This window comes from Lissotriton vulgaris, chromosome 7 (assembly GCF_964263255.1).
Source record: "Lissotriton vulgaris chromosome 7, aLisVul1.2, whole genome shotgun sequence".
Classification (NCBI taxonomy): Eukaryota; Metazoa; Chordata; class Amphibia; order Caudata; family Salamandridae; genus Lissotriton; species Lissotriton vulgaris.
Genome location: NC_141695.1, coordinates 1,021,710,849 through 1,021,733,343, shown reverse-complemented (window position 1 = coordinate 1,021,733,343; position 22,495 = coordinate 1,021,710,849). Strand labels below are relative to the sequence as shown.

Below are 22,495 nucleotides of genomic sequence, written 5' to 3'. Positions count from 1 at the left end.
AGCGCTCACAAGTTTAAAGGATAATACAACAATGAAGGTTACGCCTCTATGGTCACATGGTTTGTCCCGCAATTTGTTAGGATTCTGGGACTAGTAGTTCCTAGCAATGCTATGCTTTAAGATACCAGTTTCACGATTTTCCAATTACATGAAGTGTTGTAAATTGTCCAAACCATAATTCAGTTTTAAATAACACAAAGTACTGCCCTCCGGTGGGCGAAGCATTCGTAAACAAACAATTATTTACAGTTATTTACAACCATAATGGGGATGATCAAATTATATAAAGTGTTGTAAAATGTCCAGACCATAATTCAGTTTACACAACACACAGTACTGCCCTCCGGTGGGCGAAACATCCGTAAACAAACAATTATTTGCAGTCATTTACACCCAGTACTGCCCTCTAGTGGGCGATTAAGATCTGTTGGCACTTGGGTTGAAAGGCAGATACGTGTATTCTGTGAGCATTATACAAAAGTGAGAAAAAGTGGGGAAGTGAAAATCAAAGGGGAACAATAATGTTAAAATTGGGTATGGCAGGCAGGATGATTCAAGGAAGTAAATTTGTTCATTTTCAAAGGTTTATGTACAATTCCTCTGATTGGTTAAGCCCAAACGGTGTCATTGTTCTGAAACTTAGGATATGCTTTGACTCTTTGCGTCGAAGAAGTTTTTCATTGTGGCCACCCCTTGCTGATAGGCTCATGGTTTCAATACCCCAAAAGCGTAGCTGTTTCCAGTCCCCGTTGTGATTCGATTCCATGTGCTTAGCAACTGCATTGCCTCTGTCCTTGTGCACAGTAGCACGAACATGTTCCAGAATGCGCTTTTTTAATTCGCAGATGGTACTGCCTATGTACCTCAGCTTACATGGGCATTCAATCATATATATGGTGTATTTGCTATTGCATGTTATGCATTCCTTGGTTTGCCAAGTCTTGTTATTTGGCATAGTTATTTCTGTTGTTGGTTTGGCAATCTCACAGATTTTGCAGTTATAGCATTTTACAAAGCCCTTAGTTTGTAACCAGTGTTTCCTTTTCGTGGTGGGTTGGAAGTGACTGTGGACTAGTTGGTCCTGGAGGTTTTTGGCCCTTCTGTACGTTATCGTGGGATGATTGCCCATTTTTTTACCTATAACTGGATCCAATTGTAAAATCTTCCAATTTCTTTTCAGGATTTGGTTTATTTGTTTGGTTTCTCTGCTATAGTTTGTGATAAGTCTGATTGGCTCATCCTCTACCGAAATTTGGGTTTCTTTTGGCTTAAGGCAATCTGATCTTGTGGTTTGATTTGCTCTTTCCCAGCATTGTCTTATAATGCTGGTTGTAGTGTCTGTTTTGGAAGCGTTTCATGGAGCTTTTACTCTGTTTTTGCCATTCCGGTTCTTCACTACAAATTCTTCTTAGGCGAAGAAATTCCCCGTAGGGGATGCTTGATATGAGGGATTGTTGGTGGAAGCTTGTGGCTTCTAGTGTTGCATTAGTTGCAGTGCTTTTTCGGTGGAGGGTCGTTTCCACGTGGTTGTTTTTAATGTATACCTCTGTGTCAAGAAAAACAGATTTATCTTGACTGATGTTATGGGTAAATTTTATGCCAGGTGTACTGTTGTTTAGTATTTGGAAGTACTCCAGAAATTTCTCTTTTCCACCATTCCACACTATGAACAGATCATCAATAAATTTTTTCCAGACTATGATGTGCTGTGTGAATGCTTGAAGTTTTTCATTCCATGCCGTTATTTCCTCCCACCATCCCATGGCAGTACAGGCATAGTTGGGGCTAAAGGAAAACCCCATGGCCGCTCCATTTTTCTGTCTGTATAGTGTGTCGCCAAACATGAAGATATTATTAGACAGTAGGTAATTTATCATTTCTGATAGCATGTCATTGTGATTTTGATAGTGGATATTCCGTTCTTTGAGGACATATTTACATGCATTGAGACCCATCTCGTTGTCAATGTTTGTATATAGCGAGATCACATCCATAGTGATCATGATGAAATCAGGTTGCCAGTTAATTTGTTTCAGATTGCACAAAAAGTCAGTCGTATCCTTTATGTAGCATTTCAGAAGTTTTACTTGTGGACTCAGGTAAAAATCAATGAAGTTTGATAATGGTTCTAACAAAGAGCCGTTGGCCGACACAATCGCTCTCCCTGGTGGTTTGGTGGCGTTCTTGTGAATTTTAGGTAAAAAATACACAGTTGCTATTTTTGGGAAATCTACTGTCAAATATTTTTTCTCATCTGAATCCAAAAGTTCATCATTTTCCCATTGGCATATTTTCTTGTCCAGTTCTCTTTTTACGTTGTCAATTGGGTTTCTTTCAAGTTTTTCATAATAGTACTGATTATTCAATTGGTCCATAGCTTCAGCAACATATAGTTTTCGGTCCCATAGTACTATATTTCCGCCCTTGTCAGCTAACTTAATCTCAAAGTTTTCATTGTTTCGTAATGAGATCAGGGCTTGTCTTTCACTTTTGGATAAATTGTCATTAGTGTTAGCTTGGATATTCATTTTGTATAGGTCGTGGATAACCGCCTCTTGAAACATATCTATTTTGTTTCCAGGTGTTAGTTGGGGATAGAATTTGGATTTGGCCCTTAAGCCGCTGGTTCCTGCTCCTAATTGCGGTATTGCTGTCCTTAGGTTGATTTCCTCACCCTCTTGCGCATTTAGATTTAGCACTGTTAAGTACGCTTCCGACTCCCTTGCTAACAGGGTGGATGTTGGCTTGGGTTGGATTCTTGGTATTTTGGGCCTGTTTTCTCTCTCGGCAAAGAATTTTGCAAGTTTGATTTTACGAATGTACAGGTACAAGTCAATTCGTGTTTGTGCCATGTCCATACGCGCTGTTGGGCAAAAGTTGATACCTTTCTTTAGTAATGAGGTTTCAGCTTCCGAAATTTCTCCCCCTGAAAGGTTAATTATCTGTAGTTCCTCATTCATTTCCCCTTCTTTTGTTTCTTTAATCTGGTTTCCGTGCCCACTTTTTCGTTTGTAACCATTTCGCCTACGGCTCCTCCTTGTGTGGGTTTTGTGAATCTTGGTTGCCAAGATCTCCCCCTTCCCCTTGCTCGCCCACGTGTATTTCTTTGCGCCCCGTGGTTGTGTTCCCATTGTCGCTGTGATAGAACCAGGTGCATGTCCCCTAAAAAAGCTTTCTGTAGTGGGTCCAGGTTAGAATCATCCTCACTCAGTTCCGCTGATGTTAAGGATGCCATGCTTGATGATGAGCTGGCTATATCTGTTTTAGGTGGTCTGAAGGGGTCATATTTTCGGGCGAATGTAAAGATGCGTCCTTGCGCATAGTCATTGGCATCCCTCTCAAATTTTGTTTGCTTTCTGATTCTTACTTCCTCCTCATGCTTTTCAATTTGTTTATTTAAATCCTCCTTGAACTTTGTCATTTCGGCATTGAGTTTTAAGCCGTCCAGTTCCTTTTCCAATGTTCGTAGCTGTTCCTTTATTTTCTCAAGAACTACCTCAATATGTTTCACCAATATTTTTATCAGTCCTAGTGAGGAGTTTATTGTGTGTTCACCCCACTCCTGGAGTAATTCGTTTGTTACATCCTGTTGGCTGGGCATTATGAGTATGCGCAAGCCGTGCGGCACCCGCTCCACTTCCAGATATTTTTGCAGGGAAATCAATTCCCAAGATATACATATATATATATATATATATTTATATATATATATATATATATATATATATATATATATATATATATATATATATATATATATATATATATCCACAAGAAATCATATATATATATATATATATATATATATATATATATATCCACAAGAAATCCCGCGCAGCTCCGCAGCGTAACCCAGACTACACCAGCAGTACCTTAAAATGGTTTTATTAAGAACAAATAGGCATATATGTATATATATATACAAAAGGTTTATTAGAGGATTGTACAATATTAGTAAATTTAGGTTTAGAGCTTGAATATTTATTTCAAACCTAATACATTTAGGTTTAAGTTTTAAATAGTATAGTGTTTATCACTGTTAATTTTTGATAGTGAAATGGTTGTGAAAAGAGAAACCCATTGGCTATTTTAAGGACTTACTTTGAAGAGGGGCTAAAGAACTCTATCAAAGAAGCCGTGGAGGCGACTATGTCCAAGAGGATGTGAAGCACTCCCTCAGAGGAGGAGTACTTCTCAGATTCTGAGGAAGACAGACCCACAGCCCCAAAAAGGACGGAAATGCCCTAAGAAAGACGATGCATGTGAAGAGACCCCTGCGAACTGGATCAGGGACAAGGATGGAACAACCCCTGTCTTCCACAAGTGGTAGCTTTAGCGCTACAAAAGACTGGGGTAGCCTTAGCGCTACAAGAGTTGGTGGTGTCTGCAGCGGCACAATAAGGAGCAGTGTCCTCAGTGGCACAAATGCAAACAATGATAACAAACGGTGTGATGAGATTGTATTAGACCCCGCTCAAGATTTTTGTACCTTTGAGAGCATAGACGATGACTTACAAGGCACTTCATCCACTGAGCAAGTCAAGGACTCTCTGGGGAAGGATATGTTTAGTCCACATGCCATAGGGCATCCAATTAGCTCTGAGTGGTGGCCACTGATACACGTGACAAAATGTATAAAACAATGGGTAAGAAAAGTCCTTGAGAGGCAGCATCAGAATCTGATGTGGGCTGAATGCCCCGGGCTCGCGATAGATAATAAGGCGTGTCATACAGTCAACCTAGCTCCAGAGCTGATAATAGTCCTATTCAAATCAGATAAAGAGCCTAGAAATGCCTAGAGTGGTGCCTAAAACAATGCCAGAACCAACTTCCTTACGAGAATGAGCCCAAAAATCAATAAGTTGCCCAATAAGGAATCGGAAGGCGACCTCGGGGGGCTCCTTTTCTGTCACAACGTCATTAAGTCTTTGGGTAGGTATGTGTCCACATTTACAACTTTCGGTGAGGCTCAGTACAGCAGGAGATGTGTGTGGCACATGCATTATTGTAAGGGCCGACAGGAGGGGACTGGCTGCCAGACGAGGTGATAGAAGGTGTGAGAAACTGGGTGTATGTTGCAGTACCCCCTCCACTTTTTACCTGGGTTTTGATGCAACTCTAAATGAGGTGTACTGAGTCCCTTATAACCAGGTTCCCAGTACCAGTGTTCTTTCCCTAAAAATGTACCACAATTGGCACCACTTCAGTCACCCCGGTAAGTCCCTAGTAAATGGTACCGCTGGTACCTAGGGCAGGCTTACTGAAGAGGGTACACTGGGGTGGCAGCATTTGTTGTGCTACCCCAGGCACCCCTCACCACAGCTATGCACTCTGCCATGGCAGGCTGCGAGTCTTGGTGCAGAGAAATCCAAAGAGTTGACATGGCGCACAGCCATGTGTTCCATGCATCCCATGAACTACATAAGGTATAGGTAAGTTATCCCTACTGTAGGCCTTTAGCCCTAAGGCAGGATGCACTATATCCAATGTGAAGGCATATCAGCATGAGCAGATATGCTACTACAATGTCCAGTTTATTCTGAGATGTTGTAAGTGCACAGGGAATCAATGACGAGTGCATGGGATGAATACTTGTCAACACGAGTTTCCTTGCTCCATGATGACTTCAGTGGAGTACAACAAATGCATAGCACTACCCCCTCTGATATGCCTAATTGCTCACCCACACTAACAAAAAAAGCTTTAGAATGATCTGCTTTTACCTCTGTATACCAATTGGGGATTCACTGGACTCTCTGCACAGTGTACTTCTTTTTAGTACATTATATAGACAGCCAGATTCCTGCGGAAGGTCCCACTCCCACTTTTATACGCACAATCAGTACTCCCAGCATACAAAGGGACATAATTGATATATACTGTCTCTGACACGAGATGGCACGAGGTATGACTCGTGTTATCTCGTGTCAGTCGCTTTCTGTTCTGTGCACATGCCACTGCATCTTTTGAAGGCGTAAGTTACTTGTTGTTTGGAATGATGTATTCATTAACTGCTTTGACTGGACTTGCTCCAGACGTGTCTCATTAAACTCTTCCTTCAACGAGCTTCCTGTGACCCTGTGTCTTTCCTACACTGGCGACGAGGGAAAAAGAACATTATATCTTCTATTCTGTTCATTAAAAAGAAGATTTCATCAATATTTATTTCATCGGATTTAAAAAAAAAAAGAGGAAATCCCGACTTCAAGCAATTTAAACCTGCGGAGCTATTGGAAACCTGCGGACTCTTACAGATTCGACCTTAGAGAACACTCGCTTTCATCTTCTGAGGTATTTTTATCAAATTATTTCTTTACCTCGAAGATTTCCTTAGCGCGAGTTGTCCTCAGCACGAGTCTTCAGCAGCGCGAGTCCTTTCGGTTCGAGCTCCAGCGCGAACGTGAATGCAACGCGAGATTTTCTCTCAGCCTACGTCTCACGTCATACGCTTTCAAAACAAGGCCCACTGCTTTCAGAAAGAAAGCGATTTCCACGGCGGCCATCTTAAATTGGTGAATTTCATTTCTTCATTGTTTTTCATCATTTTTTTTTCATTCTTTCAAGTTCGTGTTCCTGAAATCATTTCAACACGATTGTTTCTCAACTGAACCCTGCCTTAAGGTATTATTTTGGATCTTTTCCTTCTTTTAGTTTAAGGTTATTATTTCTAAAAAAAGAAAAAAAAGGAAGAATTAACTTATTATTTTAAATAAGTCATCTCATTAACTTATTTTATTTTACAATGAGTGGAATTGTTCCTCCTCCTTCGTTCTTGGCAAATAAAGGTGATCCTCCCATGGAATGGGAAATATGGGAACCAGTTTTCTTGGCTTATGTTGAAGTCATGGAAGGTACTGAATGCGAACCTGAGAGGAAATTATCACTTTTAAAACATTGTCTTGGGGGGATTGGATTAAAAGAATTCGTCACCCTTCCAGCCTTAACCAATCCCGGTGAGAAGGATGTGTATGAGTGTGCAGCGGAACAATTAAAAATAAGATTCGGAAAAAAAAGAACATTGTCATGGAGAGATTTATTTTCTATTCCCGTAAACAATCTGCAGATGAACCAATTGATGATTTTGTATCTTCTCTCAGATCACTTGCTGTCACTTGTGATTTTGAACACATAACCTATGAACAAGTGTTAAGAGATCAAATACTGATGAGAACAAATAACAAAAAAGTCCAGGAAAGACTTTGGACAACTTCAGATATGTCCTTAAGTGCAGCTATTGATATCGCAAGGTCAATTGAACATTCTGAGAAGTTTGTGAAGGAAATAAGAGGAAGTGAAAAAGGAGACGTTTTTAGTGTTTCCAAAGAAGGAGAGAAATTTAAGAAATCCTTTATTTTTAAAAATGATTTTTCTAACAATAAGAATGATTCAAAACTTAAGTATACTAAAAGTGATAAGAAGAACAACACTCAATGGATTTGTTTCAGATGTGGAAGTTCAAACCACTTAGCAAACTCTAAAACTTGCCCTTGATAAAATATGTTTAAAATGCAATAAGAAAGGGCATTTAACTAAGTTTTGCAAATCCACTACCAGGAAAGTGAATATTGTTCAAGATGTTGATGACTATGATTCACTAAATGAAAATGACATCAATACTGTTATTAATATCTGTGGTAGTGAGGGTGTAAGTAAATTTCCATCTTGTGATGTGATTATAGATGGAAAGACGATAAATGTTTTTGTTGATACTTGTGCATGGTATACATTACTGGGTTTAGATGTCGTAAAAAAAAAATTGGCCAAACAAAATTTTACTTGAATCCGACATTTCTCCAGGGGGCTATACTGGACACAGAATTGAATTAGTAGGGTATTTTTGGGGGAAAATCACATTTGCTAGTGAATCCACATATGGTAAGATCTATGTTGCAAAGTCTGGGCAGCCATTGTTAGGATGGCCACACCAGGATCAATTGGGCATTAAGATAGATCCAAGAGCCAATCCTCCAGTCTACTCTATTGCAAATACCAATGACTCTGATCGAGATCTCATGCTTGATAAATTGAAATCTGAATTTTCAAATGTTTTCAGTAGGAAACTTGGTCAGTATCTAGGTTTTAAACATACTATTAAACTCAATGATGGTGTTGTTCCTGTTCGGCACAGAGTTAGGAACGTTTCCCTTACATATAGGGATAAACTTAAGGTTTTACTCAAGGATTTGTGTGACAAAGATATTATTGAGCCCATTGAGTCCTCGCCGTGGGTTTCCCCGATTGTGATTTCGGTTAAATCCAACGGCGAATTGAGGCTATGTGTAGACCTTCGCAGCTTGAATAATTCGATCTGGGTGGATGCTCATCCCTTGCCGAATCTTCATGAGATGGTCTCAACATTAGGAGGTGCTGAGATTTTCTCGTGTATTGATTTGGCAAGTGCTTATCATCAGTTTGTCCTGGATGATGAATCCAAAAATTTGACAGCTTTTATTACGCCAGAAGGTCTCTTCAGATATAAACGTATGCCTTTTGGATTGGCTAGTGCCGCTTCCGTTTTTCAAAGGCTAATGAAAGAGACACTTGAAGGGTTGACAGGGGCAATCGCTTTTCAAGATGATATTCTTGTATTTGGAAAAAATGTGGAGGAGCACGATGATAATTTAAGAAAAGCTATATCTGCATTATCTACTAAGGGTCTTACCCTTCGCCTTGATAAATGTAAGATTAGAGAAAAAGAAGTGGAATACCTGGGACACTCCATCAGTGGTGCCGGGATTAGACCTAAGCAGAAACACATTAAAAGCATTATTAAGGCTCCTGTACCTTTCTCAAAAGAACAATTGGTAGCTTTTTTAGGACTAATGGAGTTTTATGCCAAATTTATTCCAAAATTTTCTTCTAAAGTAGATTCTTTTAGACCACTTTTAAAGAAAAATGCAAGGTTCTTATGGTCTTATGTAATGACAGAAGCATTTCAAAATCTCAAAGCTTTCGTTGTGAATGCACCTTGTTTGAGACCTTTTGTTGTGGAGAAAAAGTGTACCATCATGGTTGACGCAAGTAGCACGGGGTTAGGTGCTGTTCTCATGCAAAATGACTGCGGGAAAGAATGGATAATTGCTTATGCTTCAAGGGCTTTGAGGGATGCTGAAAAACATTACTCAGTTATTGAAAGAGAGTTATTAGCTTCAGTTTGGGCAGCTGAACATTTTAAAACTTTTCTATGGGGAACAAAATTCACTATTAAAACTGACCATAAGCCCCTTATTTACATGATGGCACCGGGTGGAGGTCGAACCTTATCGGCTCGCCTTGCCAGATTAGCTTCTAGACTACAATCATTCCATTTTGAGATGGTTTATGTAAAAGGGAAAACTAACATTCATGCTGATTGCATGTCCAGATTGCACACTTCCTATGATGCTCCTTGTGATGATGATGAGTGTGAAGTAGCTTTTACTTCCCAAGATGTTATGTTGGTGTATGGGGAGAAATTTGATTTGAGTAAGGAGTCCTGGGCGAGAGAAATGGAGAAGAGCATTGAATTGACTGAAGTCAAAAATTACATTCTACAAGGATGGCCAGAACAAAGGAAGTTTTCAGGCGAAATGATGAGTTATGCTAAAGTTCAAGATGAGTTAGCAATTGAAAATGGGGTTCTCATGAGAGGTGATAAATGTATTCCTCCTTTTTCCTTGAGGGACACTATCATTGGCATTGCTCATGAGGGACATTTAGGAATCTCGTTTACTAGGAGACGGATAAAAGATTTCTTTTGGTGGCCAGGTGTAGATGGTCGTGTGGAACACTACGTCCAAAAATGCTCAGAGTGTGCCAATAGTGACAAGTCTGCTGTTCCTTTGCGTTCTGAACCTTGTCCTGTGGAATATCCTTTTGGTCCTTGGCGGAAGTTAGGACTTGATTTTATTGGTCCATTTTCTGTCTTACCTGAACATGGAAGATTTGGTATGGTTTTGATAGATTATTTCTCAAAATGGCCAGAGGTCAAAATGGTCAGAGAGATAACAACTAAAAATGTGGTAGAGTTTTTAGATGAGACTTTTTGTAGGGAAGGAATCCCAGAAGAGTTAGTGACTGACAATGGGGCACAATTTACTAGCAAGGATTTTCAATGTTTTATCACTAAATGTGGGATCACACATAACAAAATCGCCGTGTTCCATCCCGAGGCCAATGGCCAGGTTGAAAGATTCAACAGAGTTGTCAAGGAGGCTATCCAGCTTTCTGTTAAAGGTAACCTGAACTGGCGTAATGCTCTTCAGTCTATGTTATTGTCTTACAGAACATCTCCTAATTCTGTTACATTGGTCAGTCCATTTGAACTTTTAAGGGGTCGGAAACTAGGGGTGGGCGGCCAGCTACGCTCCGTGCACGGAGTGTGCGTAGTGCCGCCTACTCCGCATTTTGCGGAGCTGGCGTAGCCAGGCGGCACTACGCACGCTCCGCAGACGGAGCGTAGCTGGCCGCCACCCGCCTCCCTCCCGCCCTCCCTAAATACTTTCAAATAAAGGAATCAAATAATTTAAAAAGCACTTACCTTGCCCGCCGCTGCCCGCCGCGTCCCCGGGGCTCGCTATCTTCCGTCTTCCGTCTTCTTTACTAATGCGCATGCGCGGGCGGCCGCGCATGCGCATTTTCTCGCGAAAATGCGCATGCGCGGCCGCCCGCGCATGCGCATTAGTAAAGAAGACGGAAGACGGAAGATAGCGAGCCCCGGGGACGCGGCGGGCAGCGGCGGGCAAGGTAAGTGCTTTTTAAATTATTTGATTCCTTTATTTGAAAGTATTTAGGGAGGGCGGGAGGGAGGCGGGTGGCGGGGCTGGCGGCCAGTGGTGTTTGCGGAGTGGGGCTACGCGGAATGCGGAGGTGGGCGTAGTTTCTCGCCCACTTCGCGTAGCTCCGCGAAGCCCCACTCCGCCAACTCCGCCCAGGGCTATCGGAAACCCAGTACTCGGTTGACTCCGTGGTGGCTGAAAAGAAACCTGAGTGACCATTGTGGTTTTTCAAAGGTAGATTATGATTTGGTTCGTAATAGAGTCAATGCATATAAGGATGAGATGAAAAAAGGATGGAGGTAAAACAAGGGTCAGTGAGTAAACATGTCATTTCGGTTGGTGATTTTGTTCGTATTAAGAGAAAGGAAGGTGTGTCGAAAGGAGGTCAGATCTGGTCACGTCCCAGAGAAGTCATTGAAGTTTTTAAGCATGCTGTTAGAATTGATGATGGGAGTGTTTGGAATCTGAACAGAGTTTCCATATTTAAAGGCAAGGATGCTGTTATGTCAAATGATGACAGCAATGTTTTTTTTTATTTTGATTCTGGTAATGAGGGTTCTGGCAATGTAGGAACTTCTTCTGGGAGTTCTCTGAGTGAGAATGTCACACTTAGGGATGTTACGCCCATTCCTCCTATGGTATCTTCAAAAAATTGTCCTAGGACTCATCGCCTCCCTGAAAGGTACAAGGATTTTGTCATGAATTAATATTGTTCGTATTTTACATGCTTTAGTGTTCAAGATTTTAACTCTCACATGTATGTTATTATCATATTATGTGTTTTCTTTATTTTATCACTTATTGACTTTATTTTTTTTTGTTGTTGTTTTTTTTTTATTCACAGTAAGGGAGGTGTGTTATATACTGTCTCTGACACGAGATGGCACGAGGTATGACTCGTGTTATCTCGTGTCAGTCGCTTTCTGTTCTGTGCACATGCCACTGCATCTTTTGAAGGTGTAAGTTACTTGTTGTTTGGAATGATGTATTCATTAACTACTTTGACTGGACTTGCTCCAGACGTGCCTCATTAAACTCTTCCTTCAACGAGCTTCCTGTGACCCTGTGTCTTTCCTACAATAATCCTTTGTAATCTTGGGTGTACTGATTTTGTGTAAAACAAGGTTTCTAAACCTCATCAGGATTCTACCCGCAAAGAAGAAGATCTAGAATCAGAAGGGGAAGAGCTACATCTCAAGGTGCAGGACATGAAGGTGAGTGCCAAGGTTTGTATTGGTTCTTCCCAAGTAAAGGAGGCAGGAAGGCTAAAACGACTTGTACACAAATGGTAGAAGTGACAGATGACCCCTAAGTTCTGGAAACTATAAGAGGTTTCAAGATATATTTTCGGGAGGATCCTATTCATAGTTCTCAACCCTGGGAGATTGACTTTGATGGAATTAGAATGGATTTCGTGGATCTAGAGGTTGTTCAATTGTTAGAAAATGGTGCAATAATAAAGATTTCACTAACTTACAACCTAAAGAAGGGGATCTTCCACATATGGGGCTCGTTCGACTCTCGCTATATTCTAGAGGAACTCTTTAAAACAAATGAGAGTCAGGTTTGAGCCTGTTTAGATGATGAGCTTAACCCCCAGATTATGTTGAATGCTTTTGAGCAAATCTGCCAGACAACTACTATCCTCCTCACCATTCAAAGCAAGAAGAGAGAAACCAAGTCACATCGGTGGTTTGGCATGAATTGCTCTAAGGCACACAAAAACCTTATATTTGCATTAAAACAGGCTTCCCATGACCAGGGGTTGGTGAGACTGTGTAAATTGAATTATAAGCAGGCTATTGCACAGAGTAAAAAAGAGCTCAGAGCTGAAGCATGGGACAAACTACACATAGCCAGTTTAAATAGGGATTCCAGTTTGTTTTGGAAGACTGTAAATGACCTCCTTCTTAAAGACGTCCATAATTCACACATGGATGTTGTCATCTCTCCAAAGTACTGGGTAAAACATTTCGCAAAGGTCTATAGCAGTAGTGATGTAGTTGATAGTCAGGTTGACTGTGGTCTCTCCATAACGGCAGACGAGTGCATAATGATAGATCCCTCAAGTTTTAGGGAGATGGTCCGTGCTCTGAATTCCACACAGAGAAACAAGGCTGCTGGCCCTGATGGTGTTCCAGCTGATCTCTTCTTAGATCACACTGGCCTTTGGGCCCCACTGCTGACAAATATTTTGAGGTGCGTAGTTATAGAGGGTCCACCAAAATCAGGCTAGAGTCAAGCATAATAACCATCTTAAAAAAGGTAATAGATCTGACCCCCGATGTTATCACCCAATTGACTCTACTTGTAAACTAATAGGGAAAAATTCTGTGGGTAACTGAAAAGGGGGGTTTTTCTGTAATACAATACTGGTTTAGACAGGTACTGGGCACCTGGGAGAAGTGTCTCAATCTCCAACTGGTCATCACCAAGTATAACAAGGCCAAGAGGAGCTCTATCCACCTTGGCTTTATGTATTTAACAACAGCATTTGACTGAGTAGACAGAGGGAAGCTGTGGACAAAGCTATTGAATATGGGGATTGATTCCTCTTTGGTCCACTTCTTAGCCTGCATGTATAATGGAGTGAAGGGTCAAGTGAGGTATGGGAAAAATGGGGAACTCAGTCATGCAGTCAATATGAAATGAGGTGCAAGGCAAGCTTGTCTTTTGCCCCATAGTTATTCTGCCTTTACATCAATGATCTAGAGGAGTTTCTTAATGTAGACCAAGCTGATGAACCAACGGATGGTTAGCGCTAGGAAATTACCTGTCCTTTTGTATGCAGAGGATTGTGTATTAATTGCAAGAACGGGAATTTGTCTAAAAAAATATTGAATAGGTTCCATCTTTTCATGCATGGTTTGGCTCTAAGGATCAACACTACTAAATCCCATGTTAAGTTTATTGGGAGCACACCTACTGCCTTAAAGACACAATACATCAGCAGCCATCAAAATCTCTTGTGCGTACCCACCTTCTCATATTTAGGTGTTCCTTTTACCAAAATTGCTCGTGGTCCCATTTTACCAAGATTAGGAAGCTAAAGCTCGAACAATCTACTGAGGCCATTTTTAGATTTGTGGCTAGGCTGGACATTAAACTCCTAGATGCCATGAATAATAACTACTCTTCACGCTGTCTTTCTATGGCAATCCACATAGCAGGAGTTTGAGGTTATTGTGATGTTGGCCTCTTACAGGTGGTCAAAATTAACTTTTTAAGAAGGCTTTTGTCTATACCAGGCAGTGTCCCTATATCTCTCTGTCATGCCAGTCTGGGACTTGTTCCATTAGAGGACCATGTCAAATTAGCACTGTTGATGCTTTGGAGAGCAATATGGGTGAAACAAGAAACCTCGCTTAATCGGGCTCTAATTGACAACTGTGAGTCCTTAGATAAAATACAGAATCTTACATGGTTATGTTTTGGAGCATCTTGAATTGGTGGGTAGAGCAGATTGTTACAACAATCCTCTCTCAATAGGCACCATTTCGAAAAAACAACTAATATTTGAGCCCTGCAGCGGCCTGAGAAAGATTTAAGTAAGAAGCGGGTGTAGATATGTATTCCTCTTGTTACTACCATAAATATGGAACCATATTTGTTGTTCCCTCTTTCCCACTCAAAATGATTTCTTTTAATTAGATTTAGGTTTGGCATTGCTCATTATTTGGTATCTTACCGTAGTGCTGTTTACCATGATTCATCTTTAGATCCCTGTCAATGTGATTCTTCAATGGCTCAGTCTATCTTGCATTTTTTATTTTTTTGTAAAGCTATATTCTGCTCTTCGGAAGCAGTTTTTAATTCCCTCACTAAAGCACTTGAACATCAGAAGTTGTAGACCAACCTTGTGTTACTTGCAGCTATTATAAACTGAGCATATATGCTTGATGAGATTCCGCACTTGGTCCAAGTGCGGAATCTCATACTGGGGTCTGAGATTTATCTATTGGCAGAGATTTCTCTGCCAACTAGATCCAGCCCTTGTACAGATTTTGTTTGAATGAGTGTAGTGAGGGTATGATTGTGTGAGACTGACTGATGGAGAGTGGTGTTATGCAGGGTGTGTAATTGCTTTATGATATGTAATCTTTTTTGTACATTGGTGTTTTTTATTATGCGTATATTTAAATGCAAAAAAATGTTTGTATGAATCTGTAATGACATTTCATGTTCAATATTTATGAATTGTTTATGAACATAGACACAAGGTAGTATAAACCTTTATGAGAAAAAGAAAAAAAGAATACATTATATATGAAAAGAAATAAAAGAGAATATCTTGTGGAAAAAAATAATAACATTTTATAAAAAGGATAAAGGAATATTGTGCATTTTTCACCCATGTTCTGTTCAAATAAATGTTAAAAAGTAAATGAGAATTATATCTTTGCTAAATTATTGTGGTCAATGAGGGAAATGTGTTTTTCTTCTGTTTCTTCATTCCCCTCTTTCCCTGACCTGCTTTAGTTTTGAGGGGGTCCCATCAATTTTGCTACATGCCTTGGTAAGTGACATCGGGGTTGGATGTAACCTTCAAATATGTAGAATGATGGCGGGAATCAGACTTAAGAGACTGCATAGGGCTTTTTATGCATCCTAATGGGTTGCAAATTTGGTCTTCATGGTCAGGTAATAATTACCTTTCTCTGAGAAAGAATTCCCAGCAATTAGCAACACTTCTCTGCTTAGTTTCTTTCAGGGGGTTTCGCATGTTAAAGTTCTAGAGATTTGCAACAGAATTTAATCATCAGATGGTGTACATTTTGATATTTCAAAGAGAACAAAAAATGTGTCTGGTCACATTTTCTATCCTTCATTATAGGATTGTGAAAAACTGTGTGTGGTCAGTTGCATGAAGGTATATGAACAAAAAATTCTAGAATTTCAACACGATGGTGACACTCAACTATTAATCCCCAATGTGAAACCAAATAAAGCAATAGCTACTACCACAATAGCTAGGTGGGTTACAGCAATAATGAGAGAGGTTAGTATAGGCCTATCATACTTTGGTGCACATTCAGGCAGAGGTGCAATGGCTAGTAAAGTATTTGGGGCTGGTGGCACTCTTTCCAAAATCATGAAAGCAGCAGACCGGTCATATGCAAGCACCTAGAATCAAGAGATCTTGGCAAGGAGGTTGTGTCTTCTATTTCTTAGGTCCAAAGCTTTGGAATTACCTTCCTCCACATCTGAGGGTCAGTCTCTCCCTTCTGATTTAGTGGAAGAGGTTGAAAACCTGCTGGTTCCAAACCGTTTGGAGTGGGAATTATCTTTCTAGAGTGTTTCAGGATCTGTTTGGATGGCAACGTGCTGGGAAAACCTTTCTGCCATGCGCTATATAAATCCAATTAACGAACTAACTAACTTTGCAAGTTCCTACTAGAGACCAGTAAAGCATGTAAGCAACATTGTTATGGGAAGCTTTAAACATGCATAATGATAGTCTCCTGTCTTGTAATGAAATGGTGATTGTCCAATTAACATGCAGAGAGAATCTTGATTTCATTAAAGACAACAGAGGCTATCATTATCCCACCCACCGTAACCTTGTTTATGCATGGGGCCAGGTGGAAAATAGTATATTTAAAAAAAAAAGAGAGAGAGAAACTGTAAAATTTGTTTTGAAAAAGTGATGTTTTGGTCTTTACATAACATATAGGGAAAATATTATTAATGTGTCTTGTTTTCGTAGGAAGCAACTCTTGATTAGACCTTTTCTGTCGGGAGCAAGAGGAGTAGATGGAATTCTTTCCCTATTGACTACATTGTTTAGAAAGTTTCAAGTTATTTCAACTTCAAGTTCTCTTTGAGTCGCAGCCTAAAAGTGGAAGATGGCTGTGTGTCATGGGCTTATACACTGTATTGTGATTTCAGAATCAAACTTTTTACTTTGTGATGTGTTTAAGTTCTTTAAAGAGCTGCATGTGGGGCAGCAATAAAGGTATTTAATGAAATCAAGAATCTCTGCATGTTAATTGGAGAATCTCTATTCTTGTGCACCCAGGATTCATATCTGCAAATCCAACTGCAGCTTAACATGGAGATATCATCATAGAATACAACCAGCTATTAGAGATCCAATAAATAGATCTATCCAAGTGGAACTAGTGAAATGTGGGTCTTGTAAACACCGGGCTTACACTGCTGAAAGGCGTAAATGCATTAAGGTGGCTGGTTTAAGCCATATTACAATAGTCTACTACTCCCACACTGGCTCCTGATCAATCCATGTGGAGGTAGCCCCCGGTAACATCATCATCACATCATTGTTTATTTAAATGGCCAATTATGCATTAACAACTAGTTTTACTTCTCTAACATACACGTTGTCATCAGTTGCTTCATTTAACATTTGGGGATGGGGATAATTGGAGGGTCGAAGAAAGTTACCGTAAGGTTACGGTAAAGATGAGAGTCAAAGTTACAGGGTGATAATGTCAACTTATTCAAAATTTCACAAAATCAATGTGGTGGCAAAACATATGGAAATTTTTTGTTAATGATCTAATGTTATAACAATGTGAAAATTTTTATGTAATTATTGATGATGAGTTATGTACATTTAAATCCCAGTGGTGAGTCGCCAAGGCTGTTGCGTGGTCAAAACCTTGGCAGATGGACTGCCCTATATTCAGTTGATCAGTACAGAGACGGTCTATTTCTGATTAAAGTGTTCTGCACCAGCATGGCAGAAAGATAGTTATTAGAAATAAATGCCAAGTGGGTGCTATGTGTTTTTTTTGTTCAGTTATTCGGCATTCTTTTATGTGTTTCACAAACAAAAGCGAGAGTTTCGGAAAAACCAAAAAAAATAGCTTTCATATTCAGGGGTCCCAGAGCATGACTTTAGAACTGCTGGTCAAGCTCTTGTTCACTCACATCTGTAGGGGGGCAACCATGGCTTCTTTGTAAATAAAAATAAGTGCCAGAGACCAAATATTTCTCAAAAGCGCACTGGCCTCTTGCCGAATGTCGGTATTGCTGAATTTGTACAGCTGTAGTGCAGCTCAAGCCTCTTTCTTCTACTAAAATACTCTCCCTGTACCTTTATCTCACTCTTGCAAGATCTTTTTCTTCCTCCTCTTCCCCCGTTTGCTACTTTTCTCTTTCTTGTTCTGAGTCAAAGTCTGATGATTAAAAATAAGTGCTGTTCCAAAAAAGAGAGCGAGGAAACCCCGCCTGCACCAAAGGCTCAAATTAAGCACTGGTAGCAAAGCCCGGATCCATGGCCTACCGGACTCCACAGTGGCTTCCCATGCAGCACACTTCATCATCTCGCCGAAGAAATAATTGGGTCTAGAGGATAACTTCTAATATTTTGGCTGTGGCCCCCTTAAAGATAAAGGAGTCCAGTATTCAATCTGAGTCAAATTGCACTGAAGGTTTCTGACATTCAGGTGGAGGGAAAGAGAATCAGTTATGAAAGGGGATGATCAAAGTGGTGGAGGTAGCAGGGATGTAATAATGTATGACTTGAAGAGTTGGGGACTTAAGAATGTGAAGTCGAACCTCTTCTACTTGCTAGTTTTAACAGACCTACTGTCCTAACCTTCTCATTGCTTTTGGTTTATATTCATGCAAGCAGGATACACTGAATTATGCAGATTCTACTTACTCGGTGGGTTAATAAATCCACTACAAAAAATCTTTTTGACTTGATGGCCACAGATTAAAATCCCAGTCAGCCTCACAGCCTTTCATCCTTCTGAAGGTAGTCAAATGAGTACCATTCAGTTGTGTAACAATGAACACGTGCAGATCAGCACCAAGAACGTGCACTTTACAAATGTACAAGGGAAATTATATTTAAAACTTGGGCGCTCTTATTCGTATGGACCAAAGGTCTATAGTGTCATTATTCTTATCACCTATATGTCAATGATGCATGTAATGTGTCACATTTCATTGAAAAGTCAGATGTCAGATGTCTGTCCACACCCTTGTACAGTGCTCCTAGGTCTTCAGGGTCCTGACTCATGCTCAAAGTCACCACAAAATAAATAAATAAACTATTTCAAGGCACTGGGAGCCAGATGTACAAAGCTTTTTTGAGTTCGCAAACTGCCCGATTCCCAGAATCGGGCAATGTTCGACCTCAAAAAAGCATTTTTTAATGCAAAAAGGCCACATTTGCGATTTGGCAACCTATTACCGAATCACAAATTGGATTTGTCGATCATTATCAGGAAGGGGCGTGTTTGGGGCATCCCTTCTTAATAACCAAACTGCAGTGGTATGTATGAATGTTTTGCGACGATTGGCAAATGGAAAGGGGTCTCCAAGGAACCCTTTCCCTCTTTGGGAATGTTTGTAAAAACATTTTTTAATGCAGTCAGTGGTCCCACTGGCTACTCTTTAAAAAAAACGTTTTCTTTTTCTTTTTGAAATGCAGCCCATTTTCCTTTATGGAAAACAGGCTGTATTAAAAAAAAATGTTTTTTTTAAAAGCAATGACAGACATAGTGGTCTGCTGACCCCAGCAGTCCACTGTCCTTGTGATTTTTGCGATTCCCATTGTGTCACAAACTGATACCTACCTCATGAACATCCACTGGGATTTGCAAAATGTGTTAAACACATATTTGTACATGAACGTTTCAGATTACCAAATAGTGATTCACAAAAACGTGCTATTTGGTAATTGCAAACACTGTACTACGTACATCTGGCCCATAGATCTGTGGGCTCATTGTTACTGATCAAATCTGCATGAAGGTCATGAGATGCCAATTTCAATATGATGTCTGTCAATATGACACCATTTGCCTGTGTCTGGTCTCAAACCCCCCTGCAGGCACTCACAAACACACAGGCAGCTATGTGGGCCTTTTAAAAGGACCCCAGATTCAAAGCACTGGAAGGACAAGCAGGGCTTCCAGTGAGTGCATGTTTGGATCCCTAAGAAAATATTTGATGACACTAACAAGGTATCTTGGGAATATTAGGGTGTTTTATAAAATTACTTGTTGAGTTTCTCCTTCGCTGAAACATGTGCCTTAAGTTAAGATTTTCCAGATTTATATACTATAAGTTTAAAGTTTGTTTATTGCTTGATTAGTTAAAATCATCACAATACCCCCCCTTCATAGGATGAGTGAATTTCATCTACTCAATCAGATAGAAATGTAATGTATACAAATGTACATCTGTGCTCTATCTCCCACGCATTTCAAGTGTGTACAATCCTGTTATTATAAAATCATTCTAAATCTATGTTTAGATCGAGTTACAGAAGAGTTAAAATTAAGTACCAACCAAATTAAAAGTATGGAATATGTTACATACAATTATGATTAATGATCGTCCGCTTGCAATAAGCAGCTGTTGACTAATCTCATAAACTTAACTCCTCGGCAAGACAAGATGCATGACGAACCCTCCAGCCAGCTTATCACTGCTTGTCTGCTAGAGCGGATATTCAGGTTGATAAAAATCGCCTTTAGGTATTGTCTCCTTTAGGTTAGCATGGCTGGACATGTGCACAGCAAGTGGGCCAAGGTTTCCTTTTGAAATCCGCATAAGCGACAACGTTCAGAGTTAAAAACTGTCTGCCAAGAAGGGGATAAATCCTTGGAGACTTGCACCCCCATCCTGAACTTTAGAAAGCACATCTTCAAATAAGAACTAAAATGGGCAGATAAGTAGACTTGAGGCTTTGAAGACCTGTATGAGTTCATAACTGTCCATGCATGCCGTCTCTTTGTGAGCGCAAGTTTATCTTCCAGTAAAGATTTCTTTTTACTTGCGACATTCACTATTTTGTTAAAAGACGCTCAATCCATCTTGTTGTCCCATGCTGGTTGGAGCTCCAAAGTAGCCAAGGATGTACTCAGGTAGCTCCCCCAAGAGATTGGAGTTTCTTGCTCATTCAGTGACCTAACTTCGTCCCAGCAGAGTCTGTTTAAGGTGTCCACTTCGGATAACCGGAGGGAGTGGCAGAATTTAATGAAGTTGCTCATTGCCCTGTATTTGAGGTCCTGAAGCCCAAATTCCAGTCTTACCTGGGCGGGCGAGGCACATTTTGGCAAATCAAAAACTGCTTTATAGATCTTTTAATTGCAAGTCGTTCTGGAAGTGCGAATCTTTGCCACACCAGGGAACAAGACCGTATGACAAACTTGGTTGGATTTGTGCAGCTATAACTTTTAACAAATGCAAATATTTAGGGCAGTCCAGTTTTCTGCGCAAGGATTTGTAGGCATAGATCAGGGACTGGGTCTTTGCTTTGAGGGACATTTTGTGTTCTTTGTGACTTGTGCCCTTCCCGATTATTACGCCCAAGTATTTGTATGAACTCTTTTTCTTCCACATAAGCCCCCTTTACCCTCCATTTGAACTTTAATTTCCTACTATCAACCAGACAAACGATTTTTGTTTTGTCTTTATTTATCTCTAGCTGTTCTGAGTCCAGATAGGATGCCAGGTTATTTATTGATCTTTGTAGTCCCACTAGGGTTTGGCTTAACAAGACTATATTGTCTGCATATTGGAGGATTGCGACTGGCTTATTAGCCAATTTCGGGGGGGTGGCAGTCTGGATTTTTAAAGTGTCGGGCAATGTCCGATAAATACAGATTAAAAAGGCTTGGGGCCAAGACACAGCCTTGCTTTAAACCACTTTGTGTGGAAATACTTCCAGCTTGACTCTAGTCCAGGTGTCAGTGTGCAAGGTTACAATGGCGGTAAGGAGTGGTTTTGGTATGCCCCATCTTTTAAGTTTGCTCCATAAATGATTCCTACTCACTCTGTCAAAAGCTGACTTGATGTCCACGAAACAGGCTAGGAGACGGAATTTCTTTCTTTGCGCCTGTTCCGTCAAGAGAGCTAGGGTTGCAAGATTCGATTGAGTGCCCATGCCTTGCCTGAATCCTGTTTGGAAGTTGGGGATGATGTTTTGTTCCTCCATCCAACATTGCAGATGGTGCAATAGGCACAAGGTATATAGTTTGGCTTCCACGTCAATCAAGGAGATTAATCTATAATTCCCTGGCTTACCGTGATCTCCCTTTTTATAGATGGGGTGAATGACAGACCCCCTCCAAGAAGCTGGGATATTAGAGTTTACATAAATCTCGTTGAAGACTGGTGTTAGGATTTCAGACCATAGCTCTGGGTTCTTCCTGAAGATTGCGTTTGGAATGCTGTTTGCCCCAGCCGCTCCCTCTGGCTTTAATTTCTTTATGAGGTTTTTTAGTTCTTTCTCATTTGTCAGAGGAGTTTGCTCTTCGAAAGAAGAGTTTAAATGGGCTAAATTAGCTGTTGGTGTTGCGTGGCTCGGTCTGGCTTGCGCCTCCTTTTGGTCATGGTGTTGCCCCTGGGGTTGTTGTTCTGGATCCCTCGTAGATTGGTTGAGCAAAGTCTTTACGTGGTCAGTCCAGATTTCTGTCCCGATTCCTGCCTGTTGCTGGAGTGTTGGACCCGTTGTTAACGTATTAATAATCCCCCAGAAATCGCTGCTGTTGGATTTTTTGCCAGCTATTAGTAGTTGCTGACAGATTGATTCTTTATACTCTGATTTTACTTTCCCCAATTGCTTTCTGTAGGCACTCCTTAGTGTATGCAACTTAATTTTTTCTTGTTTTAGGTCCTTTTCTCCTTCTCGGGACAAACGTCGAACTTCTCTCGCGATCTCTCTTTTGCGCATTTTAAGATCGGGATTGAACCATGGGTCCCTTTTGGCAGTTTTTAAGGACCTCTGCGACTTGGTAACCGGGAAGGTTTGA

The 22,495-nt window shown here is 40.4% G+C and overlaps 1 protein-coding gene across 1 annotated transcript in view; it reads right to left on the bottom strand.

The window, feature by feature from the left end:
- The window catches only part of SLC23A1 (solute carrier family 23 member 1), a 479,920-nt gene that overhangs the window by 318,726 nt on the left and 138,699 nt on the right, over positions 1–22,495 (bottom strand). The window lies entirely within an intron of this gene.